The sequence below is a fragment of the Callithrix jacchus genome, chromosome 17, assembly GCF_049354715.1.
Source record: "Callithrix jacchus isolate 240 chromosome 17, calJac240_pri, whole genome shotgun sequence".
Taxonomy (NCBI): Eukaryota; Metazoa; Chordata; class Mammalia; order Primates; family Cebidae; genus Callithrix; species Callithrix jacchus.
In genome coordinates this window covers 6,920,615-6,941,190 of record NC_133518.1, presented here as the reverse complement: position 1 = coordinate 6,941,190, position 20,576 = coordinate 6,920,615, and positions in this window count along the sequence as shown.

Sequence of the window (20,576 nt, the reverse complement as noted above, 5' to 3'; positions counted from 1 at the left end):
AAGCCCTGCCTGTCCCTGCCCCTCAGGCCTTTGTGAATGATGGGGACGGGCCGGGGACAGGAGGCCCAGGTGGGGCAGGAGGCAAGCCTGGCAAACCTTGTAAGGGTGGAGGTCACAGCAGAGCAGGAGACCTACAATGGGGCAGGCTGGGCCCTGCAGGGGGGCAAAGAAGCTGGGCTGGGCTTGGGGACACCAGGCATCAGACTCGGCCAGTGAGCACACTCTTCCTCCAAGCGTCCTTCTGACATCCAGCAGCACTTTGGGGTCAAGGACCGAGGCACTGGCTTGCTGCAGTCAGGTGATGCCCACCCCCACCTTCCCCCACCCACGTGTTGTCATCGTGGGTCCTGTCCTGTTTGCTGTCCTCTGCCCCCCTGCCCTGCCCTGGTCTTTCTTCACTGGTGCTGACTCCTGGAAAGAGTGGACTTTGCCCCCCAATCCCACTGTTGTTGCCTGCCAATGACAATGTATCTCTGAGCCTCTGCTTCTTGTCTAACGAAATGGATAATACCTGCACCGAGGGCAGATATGGGGGTGCAGATCAAGGGCCAAGGTTGCAGAGGTGACCCTTCCTCTGGGTCCTGGGGCCTCATCGGGACCCAGTGATCTGGGATCCATCCTGCGGCTGGTGTAGGGAGCTTCTTAAGTCATGTTGGGCAATGCCAACAGAGCCATGGTGACCCCGTTTTTATCTCCTGCCCTCCCCCACATTCCTTCCATTACCATCCACCCTGGAAATCACCTCTTAGGTGATGAGCAGGAAACTCCACCTGGTCAGCCTGAGAGCAGTTCCCAAGCCCAGGGCAGGCACCTGAGAATTGGCCCTGGACTGGCCATGGGCCTGAGGTTCCCTGCCACCCTCTTCTGTAGGGCCCAGGCTTCTGATGGGCTGCCGGAGTAGGGCCTGATACGCTAGCCTGCTGGAAGCTGGTCTGGGACAGTGTAGGAGGCCAGGCAGCCTCCCAGGCCCTCCCTCCAGGAATGTGCCTCCCTGTCCTTGCCCCCACTGAGGCATGGTCCCTCGGGAACTGGGCTCCTGGCTCCCAGGCCTCATTGGCTTTGCCCTCAGAAGCACCCCTCAGGCCAGGCAGAGACTCTGGCCAGTCCTACAATCCAGGGCTAGGGCAAGAGGCCAGTCCTGACTCTGTCCTGGGGGGATGCTGTGTGGCACTAGCTTGGGCCCTGCCTTTTCTGAGCCCTTGGCCCTGGAGTCCATCTGGCTTGGAGGCCCAGTCAGATGTAGGATAATGTCCCTGTGGTCTGTACTCCAGTCAGTGAATGCTTCCCCTCCTGGGAGGGAAGGGTGGAGTGAACTGGCTCTGCCCAGGAACCTGCCTGACCTAAGTGGCATTTCAGTATGCACAATGCCTCCTGAGCTCAGAGTGCCACAGCCACTCACCACCTTCTAGCTGTCCCCATAGCCCAGATAGGGACTTCAAAGCTCAGAGAGAGGGGATGCAATGGTTCCAGGGCTCATGTGAGACTGGACTGTGCTAGGATGGGGTAAGGCTGTGTGGTCCAGTGTTCCCTGTGGGTGTCCAAGTCCCTGCCCTAGTAGACATTAGCTCTTCCCAGGCCATGAGCCCAACCCTTCCCCCACCTCTTCCTGGGGCTCCCTGGCTAGGCCAGAATAAGTCTGCCTGCCCTGCCCCCGAGATGGGCTCCTGTGGCCCCCTCTGGGCTGTGTGCATGCAGTGACCAGTATTTTGGCTGAGAAACAGAATTCCAGGCGCATGGAAAGGAGTGGGCTGCCAGGCTGGTGAGGAAAGGGTGGAGAAGGCCTCACTGCCCAACCCCTGCCCTGCATGGCCCTTGACTTACTGGGGACCTGGCCTGAGCCCCATGTCCCTCCTAGTCCTGGCCTCACTTCCTCATCTGGAGTAAGGCTTTATCTCAAGTATCCTCCATTTAATGCCCATTGACCATTTATGGGGCCAGCACAGCCCAGGAAGGGGGAGGGGTGGGAGGTGCAGGGAATTGTAGGGAGGGCCATGGGGCTCGGCTCAAGGCAGCTGTGAGAGTTCCCTGGTTCTTTTTGTGGCTCTGTTCTTGGCTGGCTTCTTGGGCTCATGAAAGAGAATTCACACAGTTCCTATTCATTCCAGTGACCTGGCCGGAGGTGGACAAAGCACGCCACGCGTCATCTCATTTGATTCTTCTGGTAACCCTGCAGGTTCCCTTCATCAGCTTCACTTATCAGATACAGGGACAAAGGCCAAGACATAGAAGCCACTTGCTTGAGGGCTCACGGTGGACAGCAGCCAGCCCGGAAGAGGGATCTGGCCTCTGCCTCTCCTGCCCACTGGCCTGCATGGTCTGGGTGTCTGGCATCTCAGTGTCCCCAGGGTGGGTGTCTCTGGGCCATCGTGAGAACCCCCAGCATCCTCAGGGACCCTCTAGTCTGTTCATGATGGCCCTCACCTGTCACCTTCCCTCGCATAGCTGGGATGGCTCTCCAAGGTGTCCTCACACCTTTGGCCACCTGAGCCAAGACACCATTCAAGTAGACCAAGACGTGACTCAGTGGACAACTAGGCAAGTCGCCTAATTGGCCTGTGTTCCAGGCATCTGTGCCTTCCCCATGCCCGATAAGGTCAGAGCCAGGTGGAGGGTGCCAGCCAGGTGTCAGTGCTTGCCCAGATCAAAGGGCCAGGGCTGAGAGCTGGGCTGCCTGCTTATTTGTGGGCACCAGGGGCTGCTGGGCCAGGAGACAGGGAGGAGGTGGCTCAGGGATAGGCCTGGGCTTGCTCCTGCTGCCCCCACTCTGGGACCAGGCGTGAAAACTGCTGAGGATGGGCCACTTTCCGCATCCCCTTTGCAGATAAGAGTGCTGCTGGCTCGGGCATGGCCCCTGAGTTGCCCACAGCAGTCATAGCTCAGCCTCTGTTAAAACCCAGAGCAGAATTACAACTCACAGGCCAGGTGCAGTGGCTCATGCCTGTAATCCCAGCACTTTGGGAGGCTGAGTCAGGTGGATCATCTGAGGTCAGGAATTCGAGACAGTCTGGCCAACATGTTAAAACCCCATCTCTACTAAAAATACAAATATTAGCCAGGTGTGGTGGTTGGCACCTGTAATCCTAGCTACTCAGGAGGCTGAGGCAGAGGAATCACTTGAAGCGGGAGGTGGAGATTGCAGTGAGCCAAGATCATTCCACTGCACTCCAACCTAGGTGCCAGAACAAGACTCCATCTCAAAAAAAAAAAAGCTGGACGTGGTGGCTCACATCTGCAATCTCAGCACTTTGGGAGTCCGAGGCGGGTGGATCACAAGGTCAGGAGTGTGAGACCAGACTGGCTAATATACTGAAACCCCATCTCTTCTATAAAAATGACATAAATTAGCTGGGCCTGGTGGTATGCATTTGTAATCCCAGCTACTCTGGAGGCTGAGGCAGGAGAATTCCTGGAACCCAGAAGGCAGAGATTGAAGTGAGCCAAGATTGCACCACTGCACTCCAGCCTGAGTGACAGAGCGAGACTCCATCTCAAAAAAAAAAAAAAAAATTATGGCTCATAGGTTTTGCTGTTTTGGGAAATCAGGAACCACCGTGGCCTATACGTAAAGAGGCAGCTGCCGCTGGACCTACTGCTTGGCAAACTGTGTGTTGGGCTCGGCCCAGACTCAGTTTCTTCCCTCAGTTAGATTCCCTCTAGCTACAGGGGCAGAAAATGTATTATGGCAGAGAGTGTGCGCCACACCCTGGTGGGTGGCAGGTGGAGAATACGTCCTCGAGGAGGAGACATTAGAATGAGGCTTTGAAAGATGAGTTAGAGTTTGTAGTCAGCGTGTGAGATCAAGTAAATGTGTGAAGCCCTCGTTTTCCCTCCAAGCTAGATAAAATATGCCAAGAAAACATGTTTAAATTACAAAGCTGAGCCTGACAGCTAAAGCTAGCAGGAAATTCCCAGATGCCAGAAGCAGAGAGCTGAACTCAGAAAAGGGAGTGGGAGCTAGAATCAAAGCCAAGTGGTGCAGTGTTTAGAGACCAGATAAATGTCTTCAAAGCTTGTCACAGTATTTTTAATATAAACATTTTTACCATGAAAAATTTTCAGCATACATAAAAGCAGTGAGAATAGCCCAACCAACTTCCAGATGACACGTCACCCAGATTCAACAAAGGAACACCAGTGTGGCTCAGTTTCCAGGCCTGGAGCTTCTGCATTTTAATCATGGTGGTTCCATTTCCAGCCAGGCTTCCTGATTCCAAGCTGTGTCCCCACGCTGGTGGGTAGTTTTCTTGGAGTTCCCTTTCAAGAATGGACATTTCCCACTGGCTCTGGCTTAATAGAGAGAGCCTAGTTCCAGCCCCTGCTGTATACAGGCCTGGGCCTTCTAATTCCTTCCCCATGGAGGCCCCCTATGTTTCCAGGGACCCCAGCAGAAGCAAATCCCAGACCATTCTTTAGGCAATTCTTCATGATGCAGAGACTGCATGGGACACAGGACAATTGCCACTGCAGACAAACTCAAATTCCAAATTAATAGAGCAGGCCAGGTGTGGTGGCTCACTCCTGTAATCCCAGCACTTTGGGAGGCTAAGGTGAATGAATCATGAAGTCAGGAGTTCGAGATCAGCCTGACCAACGTGGTGAAACCCCGTCTCTATTAAAAATACAAAAATTAGCTGGGCATGCTGGTGTGCACCTGTAATTCCAGCTACTTGGGAGTCTGAGACAGGAGAATTGCTTGAACCCAGGAGGCAAAGGTTGCAGTGAGCTGAGATGGCACCACTGCACTCCAGCCAGGTGACAGAGTGAGACTCCATCTCAAAAAAAAAAAAAAAAGAAAGAAAGATCTGAGGAAATCGATGTCAGTGGAATACAGAGAAGGGCGAGGGAGAACGAAGGTTGTTTGTGATACTGCCTAACTCAGTGACCTGTGTGGCCCATTGGTGCATGGGGAAAACAGAGAAGAGGCTCGGCAGTGGGCGGAGTCTGACTATGAAAGGCTTGAAGGCCAAGACAAGGCATGTGGATTTCTTCTTGGGGCAGTGGGGAGCCAGAGAAGGTTTTGGAGCAGGGCAGGTCCATGTAAGATGTGTGTGTCAGGATATTTATTCTGAGATCAAGCGTGGGAAGGGTGGCAGAGGAAGCTGAAGGCTACTCAGGGCTGGGGTTTGCGGGGTCATGAGGAAGTACCAGGATGGGGATGGGGGAATGGAGGGAGAGTGGGGACAGGAAGAGCCAGCTCAGACTGAATCCAGACAGTGCCTCTGCTTTAGGGCGAGGCACTTTCTCCCCCACATCTTTGGCCAGCCTGGTGACTGCCTCCTGCTTCAGCAGACTTGGATTCTGAATGCAGAGTCAGACAGCTCCTGTGCCTTTTCTCCAAGCCCTCCACCCACACTGTTCAAGAGGTGGCCCCAAAACCTCATTCACCCTGAGGCCTGAGAGGCCAGCACAGTTTAATCCTGAGTAGAGGGATCACGGAGGAGGTGGGAAGTCTGAGTGTGGTGACCTCTCAGGCGCCGATGGGGCCGTGTGTCCTCAGCACTCTCCCTTGGCTTGGCCAACCTGAGCTGTCCCTTGGATGGTAGAGCCTGGCCCCACCCCACCCATGCCTCCTGAGCATCCTCCCTGCCCACAGGATGTGGAGGATGGCAAGTCTTCTCCAAATAACAGGTCAGCCATCTAAAAATAATCATGGTTCAGCCCAGGCCAAGACAAGGGCTGAGTGCAGGGTCCAAGGTTACAGAGTGGGGGCTCAGTGCTCCCCAAGCTCAGCCCTGTCTCTCCAGCTCCAGAATGGCCTTTTGGGGTCACACAGGTCAGGCATGCCAGGAGGATGGCTCTCCTCACCATGGATGGGGGTCCGGGGCTGCCCACCAGGACGGTGAATCCCCATGGGGGTTCTGAGCTCTGGGCTGCTGTGAGAGGTGGCCAGCACCTGAGGCACCCGTCCACCCCCTTTGGCTTTCTGATGGCCTCTTGCCTGAACATTCAGGGGAGGGAGTGAGGCCCCGGCCCGAGACCTCGAGGTGGGTGGGTAGTTTTTGAGTCCTCCCTCCCTGCTGCCCCAGCCCTGCCCACCGGGCCCTGGCTGCCTGCCCTGTCTCTCCATTGTCCCAAACTTGCGGGCTCAGCACACGTGAGCTGAGTGAGGGCTCCCCACATTCTTCACAGGATGTTCTCCTGTGGAACTACTGGGAAAGCCACCCCTTTCAGAACCAGGGGTGTGGCTGCCAGTCTGCCGAGAAAGTTCTCCTCAAACAAAGACCACGGGATTGTGGGGTGGTGGACAGGGGAAGCTTCTAGCTTGGAGGCCCAGCTAGATTGGTCTTTATTTTCCACAGAGCTGCCTGCTGGCCTCTGTGTTCACATCGGACAAGGTTCACATGGCTGGGCCATTGCCCATCCTGTCGCTTCTGCCAGGAACATTCTCTCTGCTCCCTCCCCATGCCTACCCTGATTGTGTTCAGGACCCTTCAAGGCTTGTGACCTCCCAGAGGGCCACGAGGGGCCTTTCCTCCTGTCTACCCCAAGAAGAGGGGAGGGCAGCAATGATGGACCCCACCTCCCCCCAACCCTGGACTGCCTTGTTCCAAAGGAAGGCACTGGGGGACAGGCAGCAGTGTGGAGTGTCCCGTCCTCACGTGTTGTCATCTAGGGCCAATTCCTCCACCTCTTGGGGCCTCAGTGACCCCAGCTGTAAGATGGGCATGGAAATGGGGAGCTAAGGGCACGTAGGTGTTTGGCCAAGTTGATCAGGCTGGGGCTGGTGCGTGGGGACAGAGTGTGCCTGCCTCTGCCAGGAGTCCACCTGCCATCTTGGAAGCTTCTTCCCATCTGAGTGAGCAGCCAGAAACCAGGGAGGGGTGAAAGATCCAGGAGGGGCCTGCACTTCCTGCTCCAGGGTCTGGCCAAGGTCTGGGCCACGTTCCTCTGATGCCTCTTCACCCACCTGGCGGGGGCTTTTCCAAGTGGCATTGGGGGTGGTGGTTCTCCCATCACCTTCTAAACACCAGATGCTGTCCTGCTCTTCAGAGTACAGTCCTCCCTCCACGGCCTCCCCTCTCATTGCCTCCTCTTCAGCCTTCTCACACCGTGGCCTGACCTTTCTCCTTGCTGTCCTCAATGTGCCCTGAGCTTTCTCTGACCTTGGGAACATCAGTGGGGACCTTCCCGCTTCCCAGCATTAGGGGGTCTCCTTGCACACCCACTATGTACACACACTCCCTGGCCTGCTCTTTCTTGCATAAGAGAGGAGCAGTCACTGCCTTAGCCAAGTGCAAGGGGCTGTGCCCGGCCCTCTCACCCCACCTTCCCCTCTCTTTTCCTCCTTCCTTCCTCTCTCCCTCTTTCTCTTCTCTCAGATCCCATCTCGCCAGGGTCTCAGGCCCACGCAAAAGCAGCCGGGCCCATGCACACATTCAGCCGGGCAGTCAGAGGCCAACGGGCTGCCTTGTCTGCCACTCCCAGCCTTTGTCTGGCCATCTGGCCATCAGCTGTGGGACTGCCTTCCTGGGGGAGATATGGAGATGAGGGCTGCCTTGCTGTGTGACCTAGGGTCTACCCTGTCTTGCTCTGCCCCTCTTCATTCCACCTGGGACCTCCAAGGCCCCTCCCATCACTGGCAGTGGACTCCTGTTGAGTCTTTTAACCTCTTGTCCTGGAAAAACAAAGCCAGGTCATGGTGTGTTCTCAGCATCCCCTCATGTCTTCCTTTGTCATCCATGAACCTCACAGTCATCACTGGGGACTCTGAGGCCCCACCCTGGCCTATCTTCTGTCCTCCAACATGCTGAGTGGACTTCTGCCCCAGGGCCTGGGCGCCTGCTGTTCTTACCCCAAGAATTGCACGATTTGTTTTCTTACCTCCTCCAGGTCCTGGCTGAAATATCTCCTCCTCTGACCCCTCTCCTTAAAATTGTGGTGGCCAGGTGTGGTGGTTCATGCCTGTAATCCCAGCACTTTGGGAGGCTGAGGCAGGCAGATCGATTGAGGTCAGGAGTTTGAGACCAGCCTGGTCAACATGGTGAAACCCCATCTCTACTAAAAAGACAAAAATTAGCCAGGCATGGTGGCGTGCAAGTGAGCCTGGTAGCCACAGTCAAAAATAAGGACTGGGCTTGGCACAGTGGCTCATGTCTGTCACCCTAGCACTCCAGCCTGGAGGCTGAGGCAAGGTTCAATTGCTTGAACCCAGGAGTCGGAGGTTGTGGTAAGGTGAGATTGTGCCACTGCACTCCAGCCTGGGAGACAGAGCAAGACTCTGTCTCAAAAAAAAACTTGATGGTGGTGGTGGTGGTGAATGACAGGAGGGTAGGATGGGGGGGTGGATGATAGTGTTTTCAGCCATCAGGAAAGGCCCTGAGATGCTGGGGGCAAGGGCAGCTGTGTGATTCGGCATGTGTGAAATGGAGTTCCAGGTCCAGTTCTGCCCTGATTTGCTGGGTGACCTTGTGTAGATCCCTTCCACTCTCTGAACTTCTTTCCCAAGTAGAATAATAAGTGCAGTGTGGTAAAGTATAAGGAGTACAAGCCCTGGAATCAGACAGATGGGGTCACATCCTCACTGGGATTTTTATTGCCTGTGGGCTACTGGGAAAGCCACTTTCCCTCTGCGTCTGTCTCCGCATCTTTGAGGTGGGAGGGGCTGGAAAGGCACATGATACATGAGATACAGCCAGGTGCAGTGGCTCACAACTGTAATCCTCACACTTTGGGAGGCCGAAGCATGTGGATCTGAGGCCAGGAGTTCTAGACCAGCCTGGACAACATGGCCAAACCCCATCTCTACTAAAATGCAAAGATTGGCCAAGTAATGCCAGCTATTCAGGTGGCCGAGGCATGAGAATCACTTGAACCCAGGAGGTGGATGTTGCAGTGAGCTGAGATTGTGCCACTGCACTCCAGCCTGGGTGACAGAGTAAGACCCTGTCTCAAAACAATAAACAGAAGAAAATTTTAAAAAGACACGTGAAATATGACATGCTGAGACCCCAGCACAGTGTCTTGCATGTAGAAAGTGTTCAATAAATAGGTCTTTACTCCTTTAGAAAGTACCCAAGCCTGGGCGTGGTGGCTCACGCCTGTAATCCCAGCACTTTGGGAGGCTGTGGTAGGTGGATCATGAGGTCAGGAGTTTAAGACCAGCCTGGCCAACATGGTGAAACCCCATCTCTACTAAAAATACAAAAATTAGCTGGGTATGGTGGCACAAGTCTGTAATTCCAGCTACTGGGGAGGCTGAGGCAGAAGAATTGCTGGAACCCAGGAAGCGGAGGTTGTAGTGAACCAAGATTGTGCCATTGCACTCCAGCCTGGGTGACAGAGCAAGACTCTCAAAAAAAGTACCCAAAAGGCTCACCTAAAACTGGGAAAACTGGACATGTATTGGAAGGGATGGTGCCATGGAATTGCCTGACCTCGTAAGGCTGGTCTTGCCATCCTGGGGTGCAGGTGAGGCTGAGGTCCCCTCTCTCTGAGCTGCTTCCTCAGTCACTTTGCCCCACAGGCAGTTGACCTCAAGTGGGTGTGAAGTGGGCCAGTGTACTGGGGCATGGGCCCAGGCCACCCCTCAAGCTCTCCTTTCCCTGCACAGTGGTCATCTGCAGCTTCATGGTGGTAGCCCCCATTTTCAGCTACCTGAGCAATCGCTTCAACAGGAAGGTGATTCTCAGCTGTGGCATTTTCTTCTGGTCTGAAGTCACCTTCTCCAACTCCTTCATTCCCCAGCAGGTGAGGCCCACCCTAGCTTCTCCCCCACCCGTGCATCCCGGGCCCTCAAGTGCGTCATGAGTCTCACTGGCCTGTGCTCATCCAGCCCGGGGCTTCCAGCTTCTTTGGTTGAACCCCAGCATCTTCCCAGTGCAGAGGGACAAGGTGGTCTTCAGGCACTTTCACAAACCAGCCCTGCAGCTGGGGCCTTTTCCATACTGGCCTGACTGGAGAGACCTGTAGCCTTAATGGCCTGACTCCTTTTGAGTGGCCCTCTGACTTGGGATGGATGCCAAGAACAAGTCTGGCCCAGGAGTGAGGGCCCTGGGTTCTAGTACTTGCTCGGCTGTTACCTGGCTATGTGATTCTGGGGGAGTCACTACCCCTCTCTGGTTCTTGCTCAGTTTGTGCTTGGTCTGATGACCATCTAACTTCTTGGGTCATCCCAGAGAAGCAAACATCAATTCAACACAAGGAAGTATCCTCTCATTTAGCTCTCCCAGGCCTCAGCTTGACTATCCCAACTTGGTGGTTTACTTAGCTTTGTGACCTGGAGATACTTACGCTTAATCTCTCTGAGCCTCAGTTTTCTCATCGATAAAATGGGGATGATGCTTCCCAACTCGAAGGTTTCCTGTAAGAAGTAGCCGAGCTGTGAAGGGCCAGACCCTGGAACACACCCTGTGTTCATCCAGTCCCTGTTTCTGCTCTTTCTTCTGAAGATGAGCCTGTTGCCTTGTGAGATAGTGAGTTTCCCATCTCTAGGTGCATTCAAGCAGAGAGGGGCAATCAAATGATGGCTGCTGTAGAGAAAGATGATGGAAGAAGGGGAGAACAGGTCTGTGTTCAGGGAGATTTTAGTACAGCCCTGTCCTTAGGAGCACCGAGGCTTTGGGGCAGGAAGATTTGATGGGATATTCTGCACTCAGATCCTTCAAGAGGTGCAGAAAGAGTCCTCACTAGAGACAGCTGTCTTTTGAAATCCATGGGGTCAGGGAAGGCTTCCTGGAGGAGGTGGCATTTGAGCTAGGCAGACAGGACTGAGAGATTAGGCCTTTTGGTGAAGGCATCATGGGCAGAAGGGGCCAACCCACAGCTGCAGAAATGGTGCAGTGTATTGAAAGAGTGAGATTGGGCTGGGCGCAGTGGCTCACACCAGTAATCCCAGCACTTTGGGAGGCCAAGATGGGTGGACCACCTGAGGTGAGGCGTTTGAGACCAGCCTGGCCAACATGGAGAAACCTCATCTCTACTAAAAATACAAAAATTAGCTGGGCATGGTGGTGTGCCCCTATAATCCCAGCTATGTGGGAGGCTGAGGCAGGAGAATTGCTTGAATCTGGAATGTGGAGGTTGCAGTGAATGGAGATTGTGCCATTGCACTCCAGCCTAAGTGACAAGAGCAAAGCTCCATCTCAAAAAAAAAAAAAAAAAGACTGAGGATTGCATCTTCACTGGAAAGGAAGTGGGGACTGAGTCATGGAGAACCTTGAATGCCAGGCTCGAGGGTCTGAGCTTCCTTCTGTGGTAGTTTGAAGAACAGTGGCCGGGTCAGATGTGGATGGATAGAGGGGCCACTGGAGGGAGGGCAGAGAGAATCAGCAGGTTTTCAGGGACACCCTTGCTTCATGCCTCAGCTTCACAGAGGAGGGTCAGGTCAGGTGTGCTCCAGGCCCAGGATGGCAAGTTAGCCTGGTGGCCACAGTCAAAAATAAGAACTGGGTCTGGTGCAGTGGCTCATGCCTGTAATCCTAGCACTTTGGGAGGCTGAAGCATGTGGATTGCCTGAGCTTAGGAGTTCGAGACCCCCTGGGCAACACAGTGAAACCCTATCTCTACTAAAATACAAAAGAAATTAGCTGGGCATTGCAATGTGTACCTGTATTCCCAGCTACTCAGGAGGCAGAGGCAAGAGTCACTTGAACCTGGGACGCAAAGGTTGCAGTGAGCCCAGATTGTGCCACTGCACTCCATCCTGGGTGACAGAGCAAGATCTGTCTCTACAGAAAAAAAAGGACTGGATCAGAAACCTCTAGGGCCCGTCAGGGGCTTGTCTTGCCCCTGGCCAGGCCCCTTGTCATCAACCTCTTGGGCTGCTCCTGGGACTGACCAGTGAGTCAAGGCCATCATGCCAGGTCTGTGCCCACTTCTGGGTGTGTGAAAGGGGAGGGATGGTTGGTAGAGGAGATAAGCAGAGGCACAGAGAGAAACAGGTCAACCCCACTGAATCTGGAAATCCATCACAGTCACAATTTCCATCCCATGGGGGTTTTTCGTAGACCTTGGCCATGTGGTTCTGAAGTTAATTTGGCAGAGAAAATGCCGAGAAGCCGCCAAGAACACTGTGAAAAATGAAAGGGGATTTGGCTCTCAGTTATGAAAATGCAGCTATTCTAACTCAAACAGCGGAGCCATGGACCAAGATTCATGTGACAGTCCTCATTTCTGTGGGGATTTAGTGGAGGAAAAAGCTGCATATGAAACAGGTGGCTTGGGAAGAACTATCTCTCCATCTGGATTGAAAGAAAAGTTTGGTCTGTATTTCAAACCATCCTGCAGAATAAAGTCTGGATAGGGGAGAGTAGAGCAGAAAGCAAGCTCTTAAAATCTAGGACTATACATCAATAAGAAAAAGACAAATAACGCAGCAGAAAAATGGGTTAGAGATAGTTACAGACAGCTTCGGAAGACACCCAAATGGCCAATAAATGTAGGAAGAGACAGTGCTCAGCCTCTCCAGTGATGGGGAAAAGCAAATGAGAGCAGCGAGGTACCATTTCACACCCGTCAGATTGGCAACAATTGCAAAGGCTGACAATACCACGTGTTGTTGAAGCTTCAGGGACGCGGGGACTCCAGCCCTGCTGTTGGGAGTGTAAGTAGAGTCTCTTTGGAGAGTGAAATGGCAGGATATTATAAAACTCTCTGTATCTCCCACGGCCCAGCCCTCTACTTGGGGTATATACCCAAGAGAGAAACTCCAGCTTGTAGACACATCCATGTAAGAAGGTTCATTGCAGCACTGTCATAGCAAAAACAAAACAAACCAAAAACAAAACAAACAAACAAAAAAACAAGGAAGCAATCGAAATGGCCATCCCTAGCTACACAGATGAATAGTGTGTATGACTCTTTTTTTTTTTTTTTGATAGAGTTTCACTCTCACTCTTGTTGCCCAGGCTGGAGTGCAATGGCACAATCTCAGCTCACTGCAACCACTGCCTCCCAGGTTTAAGTGATTCTCCTGCCTCAGCCTCCCAAGTAGTTAGGATTACAGGTGTGTACCACCACACCCAGCTAATTTTTGTATTTTTAGTAGAGACAGGGTTTCACCATCTTGGTCAGGCTAGGCTCTAACTCCTGACCTCAGGTGATCCACCCACCTGAGCCTCCCTAAGTGCTGGGATTCATAAAGAATGAACTAGATCTTGATACATCAGTATAAACGGGTTTCAAAAAGATAAGAATGAGGGGGCAGAAGGAAGTTACAGGATAAGACGCATGGAAGGTTTCCTTTTACGTTCATTTTATTTTTAAATGTTTGTTTTGAGATGGAGTTTAGATCTTTCACCCAGGCTGGAGTGCAATGGCTCAATCTCAGCTCACTACAACCTCTGACACACCCTGCCCTCCCTACCCTGGGTTCAAATGATTCTCCTGCCTCAGCCTCTGGAGAATCTGGGATTATAGGCACCCACCACCATGCCTGGCTAATTTTTGTATTCTTAGTAGAGACGGGGTTTTGTCATGTTGGTCACACTGGTCTTGAACTCCTGACCTCAGGTGATCCACCCATCTTGACTTGCCAAAGTGCTGGGATTACAGGTGTGAACCATCATGCCTGGCCTTAAATGTGTTTCACTGCGCCTTGTCGCCTAGGCTGATATGCAGTGGTGTGATCACAGCTCACTGCAGACTTGACCTTCCGGGCTCCACTCACCCTCCTGCCTCAGTCTCCTAAGTAGCTAGGACTACAGGCATGCACCTTGATGTCCTACTGATTTTTATTTTATTTAAAACATTTCGTAGAGACAGGGTCTCGCTATGTTATCCAGGCTGGTCTCGAACTCCTGGCCTCAAGCAATCCTCCTGCCTCAGCCTCTCAAAGTGCTGGGATTACAGGTGTTAGCCCCTGTGCCCCGCATCACAAAGAGGGCCAGGCATGGTGGCTCATGCCTGTAATCCCAGCACTTTGGGAGGCCGAGGTGCCTATAATCCCAGCTCCTCAGGAGGCTGAGGCAGGAGCATCGCTTGAATCCACTGGGGCAGAAGTGGCAGTGAGCCAAGATTGCATCACTGTGCTCCAGCGATACTTCATCTCAAAAAAAAAAAAACAATGCAAAGAGACAAATGACCCCACAGAAAAACAGACCAAGGTTGTGGGCAGGTAATCCAAGGAAGATTACCTGCGGTCAGAGGTAATCTGTGAACGGCGGTCAGAGCCAGGGAGCAGATCTCCTAGTTGGTGGAGAGTGGACACCTAGGCTTGTGTCCCAGAGCTTATGGGGGCAGAGGGGTCTGCCTGGGCCATACCACTCTCAAGCTGGGATCGTCCTGTCCCATCCCAGCATGGGCCAGCCAGGCCCCATCAGACCCACTAGACAGAGGGGCAAACTGAGGCCTGGAGTGGCTGGTTTTTACAGAGGTGCAGCCCACCAGCACCCTTACCCTTCTCTCTTCTGGCTCCTGGGCCTTGCCGGGGGAGGGAGCAAATGGGAAACAGAGATGAGAGGCAGAGAGTTGGTAGCCAGTCCCCAGCATCTGCCACCCCTCTCCACAGTAATTCTGGCTGCTTGTCCTGTCCCAGGGGCTGGTGGGCATTGGCGAGGCCAGCTACTCCACCATTGCACCCACCATCATCAGTGACCTCTTCACTAAGAACACACATACGCTCATGCTGTCCATCTTCTACTTCGCCATCCTGCTGTGCAAGGGACAGCCGAGACACCAGGGTCTGGCTGAGGATCTGGGGAAGATTCCCTGCACCCTTAGGGAACACAACAGGTGGATGGTCAGCCTTTGAGAAATGCCTGGGCCCGCTCCCTGGCCAGCTGGCTGGGTGGTGATGGTGGGCAGCCTCCTTGCAGACCAGCGGGCACTCCCTGTCCGCAGCTTGTCTCTGCTCAGCCTGATGTGTCTCTTCTCTGCAGCGGCCTGGGCTACATCACTGGCTCCAGTGTGAAGCAGGCAGCTGGAGACTGGCACTGGGCCTTGCAGGTAAGTCCTATGTCCCTTCCCTCCACAAGGACACCCTCCAGTCCAGACCTTGCCCCAGGATTGCCCAGAGATGGAGCCCAGGCTAGGTCATAGGCCTCCAGGATTCTTCCCCAGCTGCCTGGACCCTGAAATCCCTGCCCTTCCAGATTAGTGCAGATCGAGGTGTCAGAATGCTCAGGTGTGCGGGGAGCCAGACACAGTCCCACTGCCCTCAGGACCCCCAGGCTGAGTGTTGGAATCTCCTGCCCAGCAGTCCCGGGAGAGAATCAAGGATTCTCCCACCATGTCAGGAAATTCCAGGTCCATGGTGGTGCTTCCTGCTTCAAGCCCTGGTGCTCTGCTAGGGTAAGGCTGGGACGAGACCTCTGCGTGAAGGCCCCAGGGTCTGGAGTCACTTCCTGTCTCACTGGGTTTGGGGCAAGTTACTGAGGCCCCAGGACAGTGCAATCAGAGGAAACAGAGGCCCCCATTCTCTCCGAGTGGAAGCTTAAGACAAAGTGTTTTTTCCTAAAAGCAGGAAGGAAGCGGCCTCCATGGAATTTCTTAATGGGGGGCAAGAGGGAGGTGGCATGCAAAGGAACTCCCCAACCCAGGGGCTCTCAGTCTGGGAGCGTGAAGGGAGACTGTTCTGAGGGGCTGGTGGGATGGAAGCCAGGCTGCCAGGATGTCACTCTTTCATCCGGAGAGAAACCTGGGGCCTTGGAGGTTCTCTTCTGAAAAATGGGCTGGACACAGGGAAGACCCAAAAGGGCTGGTGAGCCTCTGTTCTTGTGAGGCCTGTATGGGCAACCCCCCTAAATGCCAGCCCACCTGGTCTGTCAGATGCTCCATGCCCAGACAGCACTTTTCCAGTGCCCTGTGGCTGAAGAACCTATGTTGGTAACCTGCCTCAGGAATTCTCTCCTTCCTCAAAGTCATCATCCCATCTGGCTATCTACTTTTCTCTCATTTGTCCATCTGTCTGTCCATTTATTCATTTATCCATTCATCCATCCATCCATCCATCTGTCCATATATCCATATATTGATCCCTCCCTCCCTCCTTCTGTTCTCCATCCATCTCTTTAGCCATCTCTCCTCCTCTGTTTATCCACACACTGCTTTACTTACCCACCCCTTCTTCTTCCTCTAGTCTGTCTGGCTTTCCTGCACCTTCCCTGCTCCTGTCCTGCCCCTGGTCTGGAAGGTCCATCTATCTCAAGCCCCCAGCCTCTTGACTGACCTCAGCCCCAGCATTTCTCAGCAGCCCAGTTAGAAAGGCTGGGCAGATCCCCAGCTCAGAGGAGAAGCTTGTGGCCTGGAGAAGGTGTAGTTTGCCTGAGTCCCCCTTCTGCAGCAGAGACAAGGCTGGCCAGGCCCTGGTGTCCTAACTTCCTGCTCCCTGAACGGTGTCCCCTGTCCTGGGCGTGATCACAGGAATGCTCATCCTCATCCTGGTCCCAGCCACTAAGAGAGGCCATGCCAACCAGCTTGGGGACCAGCTCAAGGCCTGGACCTCATGGCTCCGAGATATGAAGGCCCTGATCCGAAAGTGAGTCTGGCTGGGAAGGGCCTGGTGGGCAGGGGGAGGAGTACTGAGCTGAGGGGCTCTCCCTGCAGGGCAGCCCCCTACACCCTCAGCTGGAAACCCACCAGTTCTGCTGTCTCAGTGCTGCGAGGGATGTTTGGTTCCGAGAATCTATTATTCCTGCAGCCAGAACCCTCACCCCTGGGGCCTGTAAGACGAAGCATTTGGGGCCTTCTGTCTCCTCAATGGACGGTGCTGCCCATGGGAGCTGGAGGAGGTCCCTCAGCTCAGTGCCACTGCCTGGCCTCTCCCCAGCCGCAGGTACCTCTTCTCCTCCCTGGCCATGTCGGCTGTCTCCTTCAACACGGGGGCCCTGGGCATGTGGATCCCACTCTATCTGCACTGCGCACAAGTAGTGCAGAAGATGGCAGAGTCATGCAACAGCCTGCCCTGTGGGGGCCAAGGACAGGTGGGGCCCCTTAGGGTGGGACCTCAGAGAGGAGGGCCCCTCAGCCTGAGCCCTGACCCCCCTCAACTCATGCCCCATCCTCTGTCCCCACAGCCTCATCTTTGGGGCCATCACCTGCTTTACAGGCTTCCTGGGTGTGGTCACGGGTACGGGAGCCATGCGCTGGTGCTGCCTGAGGACCCAGTGGGCCGACCCCCTGGTGTGTGCCGTGGGCATGCTGGGCTCTGCCATCTTCATCTGCCTGATCTTCGTGGCTGCAAAGAGCAGCATCGTAGGGGCCTATGTGAGTGCGGTGGGGGAGGGGTGCTGGGGGAGCTGGGCCTCGGCCTGGGCCACGGGGAGGGTCTAGAATGGGAAATTCTGTGACTTGTGGGACAGTCCCTTCCCTAGGGAGGCTCCTGTTCTCTGGCTGCCCCTGAGCATCCCTGGCCTGTTGGGGCCTCTGGGTGACTCAGGGCCATGAGCATAGCTTGAAGTCTCTGGACAGCCCATGAATGGATGTGGGCCTGGGAGGAGGGGTGAGGTTTTGTGGGCTCCCCACCAGCAGCCAGTGTGTAGGAGCAGCCTGTGGCCGCTGTGGAGGGAGGGTCCCCTTATGATTGCTTTGCTTTCTCCTGGGCAGATCCATATCTTCATCGGAGAGACACTGCTATTTTCCAACTGGGCCATCACCACCGACATCCTCATGGTGAGCCAGGCAGGCAGAGATCACCTTATACAGCTGACCCAGGCCTCGACCTCACAGGGGCAGCTGGGAAGGGTGGGTGAAGGGGTGGGAGAGCTGGTTGGGAGTGGGCAGGAAGGCAGGCCTGCCAGGAAGGTGAAGCCAGAGGCAGGGAGGGAATCAGAGTTTGGGGTCTGCGTCTGGACAGATCCAGGAAGCAGAGGGCTGGGTGGGCAGAGTGAGATGTTGGGACTGGGTGGGGAGGGGTGTCTCAAGGCTCAGGTTAGTGTCTGGGAGGCTGGCAGTTCCAGGTTGGCACCGAGGTACTGCTGCCTGCCAGCACTCCTCCCCCCGGGTCTGAGTGTTCATGGGCTCTGCCCCTCCTTGCTCAGCCTGGCTGCCAGGCACACCTGCCCAAGTGCTTGTGGCTGGGGCTGGCGGACAGAGGCCATCTTCACTGGGTCAACAATGGGCTCCAGCCCAGCCTGCTGGGGACAAAGGGCCGTCTGAGCAGCGAGCAGGGGCTTGTGTCCCTGGGTGGGGATGGGAGCACCCTGGGAGGAGCCAGGAGGGGGCTAGGAATTCGTGGCCATCTGGGGGTGGCAGGGGTGTGACACTTGGTCCCATGCCCAGGGATCAGCCTGGCCAGGGTCAGCAGGGGACAGGGGAGTGTGTCTGGGAGGTGTCAGGGCAGGCTCTGGGGCAGAAAGAGGAAGGACTCATGGGTGGACCTTCAGGGTGCTCGGGGGTCAGGTGCCCAGCATGGGACAGCCCAGGAGATCAGTCTGTCCCATGGAGCCCAGGGCTCCATGGCCCCTGCTGGCTCCTGTGCTTTGGAAAGCCTGCCTTGCACACCCCGAGCCTCCTGGGCTGTCTCTCTCTGTCCCCTGGGTCCATGGGCTGGGTGGTGGTGGGGAGGTCTGATGCAGCTTTGAGCCTCAGCACAGAGCCAGGCAGTGGCAGGGATGGGCTGTGGTCCCCGTCCAGGCCCAGCATGAAGGGAGGAGTGAGTCTGTGCAGATCAAGTGCCCTTGGTGCTGGCCAGGACCCCTCCTCCACCACCCCCAGGGGAGCCCCTGACAGCTGCCAGCAGGGTCAGGGTCCCAGGAGAATTGTGTCCCAGTTTAATCAGTGTCAGTTTACTCCTGCTGGAAACGAGGCCACTCTGGCCAGATTCAGGCCTTTTTCCACCCGCCCCCACCTCTCCTGCAATGGGGTGCCCATGGGTGCTGGCTGCTGATGCCCACTAAGGTTGGCACTCTGAAAAGGTGAGGCAGCTGGAGCTCAGGGCACAGGGGCTCAGGGCACCCACAGAGCTGAACGTGCCTGTCCCACCCCCACCCCAGCCCCTCCTGACTCTGGCCTGCCCAGCTTTGAAGTGCGCCTCCTGTGGCTCAGGCCTGCTTGGTCTGATGGGGGCCTGGGGCCCAGCAGTACCTGGCATTCAGTGCTGAGGTGCCCATAGGTGTGAGCAGAGGCTCCTCCAGGCAGGTGCCTGCCTCACCAGCTCCCTTTCCAGGCGTCAGGCCTTACTTGGTCCTCAGGGAGGGGAACCAAGATGGGTCTTTAGCTTGATGGGAGTGAGGACAAATGGCCCAAGCTGGGGTTCAGGTTCCCCTGGAACATGTACCTCTCTGGACCTCAGTGTCCCCGTGACCATGGGCCAAGGGCAGAAGCCACGGCAGCCTGATCTCAGGAACAGTGAGAGCTGAGCAGGAAAGGTGGCGGCATGGCCATTTCTGATGGCTGGGGTCCTGCGAGGCTCAGAGGGCTCTGGGCTAATGGCCTCTAGTGACTGGCAGCTGGGCAGCCCCCAAATTACCTTCCCTTTGCTGCAAGTAGCTGGGAGGGAGGTGAAGATTCCCATTTCTGAGGGGCGTTTCAAGGGGCACAGCAGGTTTGAGGCCAATGACGCTTTCGATCTGGGGCAGGTGGCACTGGTCTGGGCTGGACGTGGGGAAGCCCCTGGGGCTGACTGAAGCTGTGTGTGGGTGGAGGGGCTCAGGGAGGAAAGGGGTGCCTGGTGGGAACAAGCGGCCAGGCTGGCGGGGAGGAGGGAAGGGTCCAGGGGAGAGAGGACTGAGTCTGAGGGTGTGGGGCTTCAGAGGTGCCAGGCGCTGGGCGGGCCCGGCTCCTTGGGCTGATGACCTGCCCACCTATCCCACAGTACGTGGTCATGCCCACCTGGCATGCCACGGTTGTGGTCTTGCAGAGCTTCACCTCCCACCTGCCGGGGGACGCCAGGAGTTCCTACCTCATCAGCTTTGTGAGTCACCCTGGGAGGGGGCTGGCCTGGGGAGGCTGAGGGTTTTGGGGGGCTGTGCCCTGACACCCACCCCCACATCCTCACAGATCTCAGACCTGATCTGCCAGAGCACCAAGGACTCCCTGCTCTGGGAGTTCCTGAGCCTGGGCTATGCGGTCATGCTCTGCCCCTTTGTCGTCATCCTGGGGGTCATGTTCTTCCTCGCCATGGTGCTCTTCTTCCTCAGCAACTGTGCCAAGGCTGAGCAGCAGTGAGTGGGGATGAGGGGAGGCCTGCTGGGGAGCCCTGCTAGGGGGTGGTGGAGGGGAGACCTGGGTGCACCCAGGGGGTGACCTGGTTGCTGGGGTCCAATCCCTGGGCCTCCCCACGCCTGTGGGGCTCAGTGCCAGCATCAGCCTGGAGCTGTGCGGGGCCACAGGGATGTCTGGTGGGTCCAGGCTTGGACTTGGTGGTTTCCAAAGCTGGGACCCCTCCCCCTTCCTTTTCCTCTCACCTTCTGACTGCTTTCTCCTTTCCTCTTTACTCCTCTCCCCACCCCTTGGCTCTCCCACCTCCCCCTTGGGCTGATGAAGTCCCTGCCCAGCACCTCCAGTCAGCTGGCCCCCACGACGCGATGTGCCAGAGCAGTGCCCGGGCCCAGCCCCTGCTGACGCACCATCCTGACCCCCGCCTGTCTCTCCCCTAGGCTCAACCAGCGGGTGATGCTGCCTGCATCTGTGGAAGTCTGAGGTGGTGAGTGCAGGCAGGGAAGCCCTTGGGGAGGGGGAAGGCCAAGGCTAGGTGACAG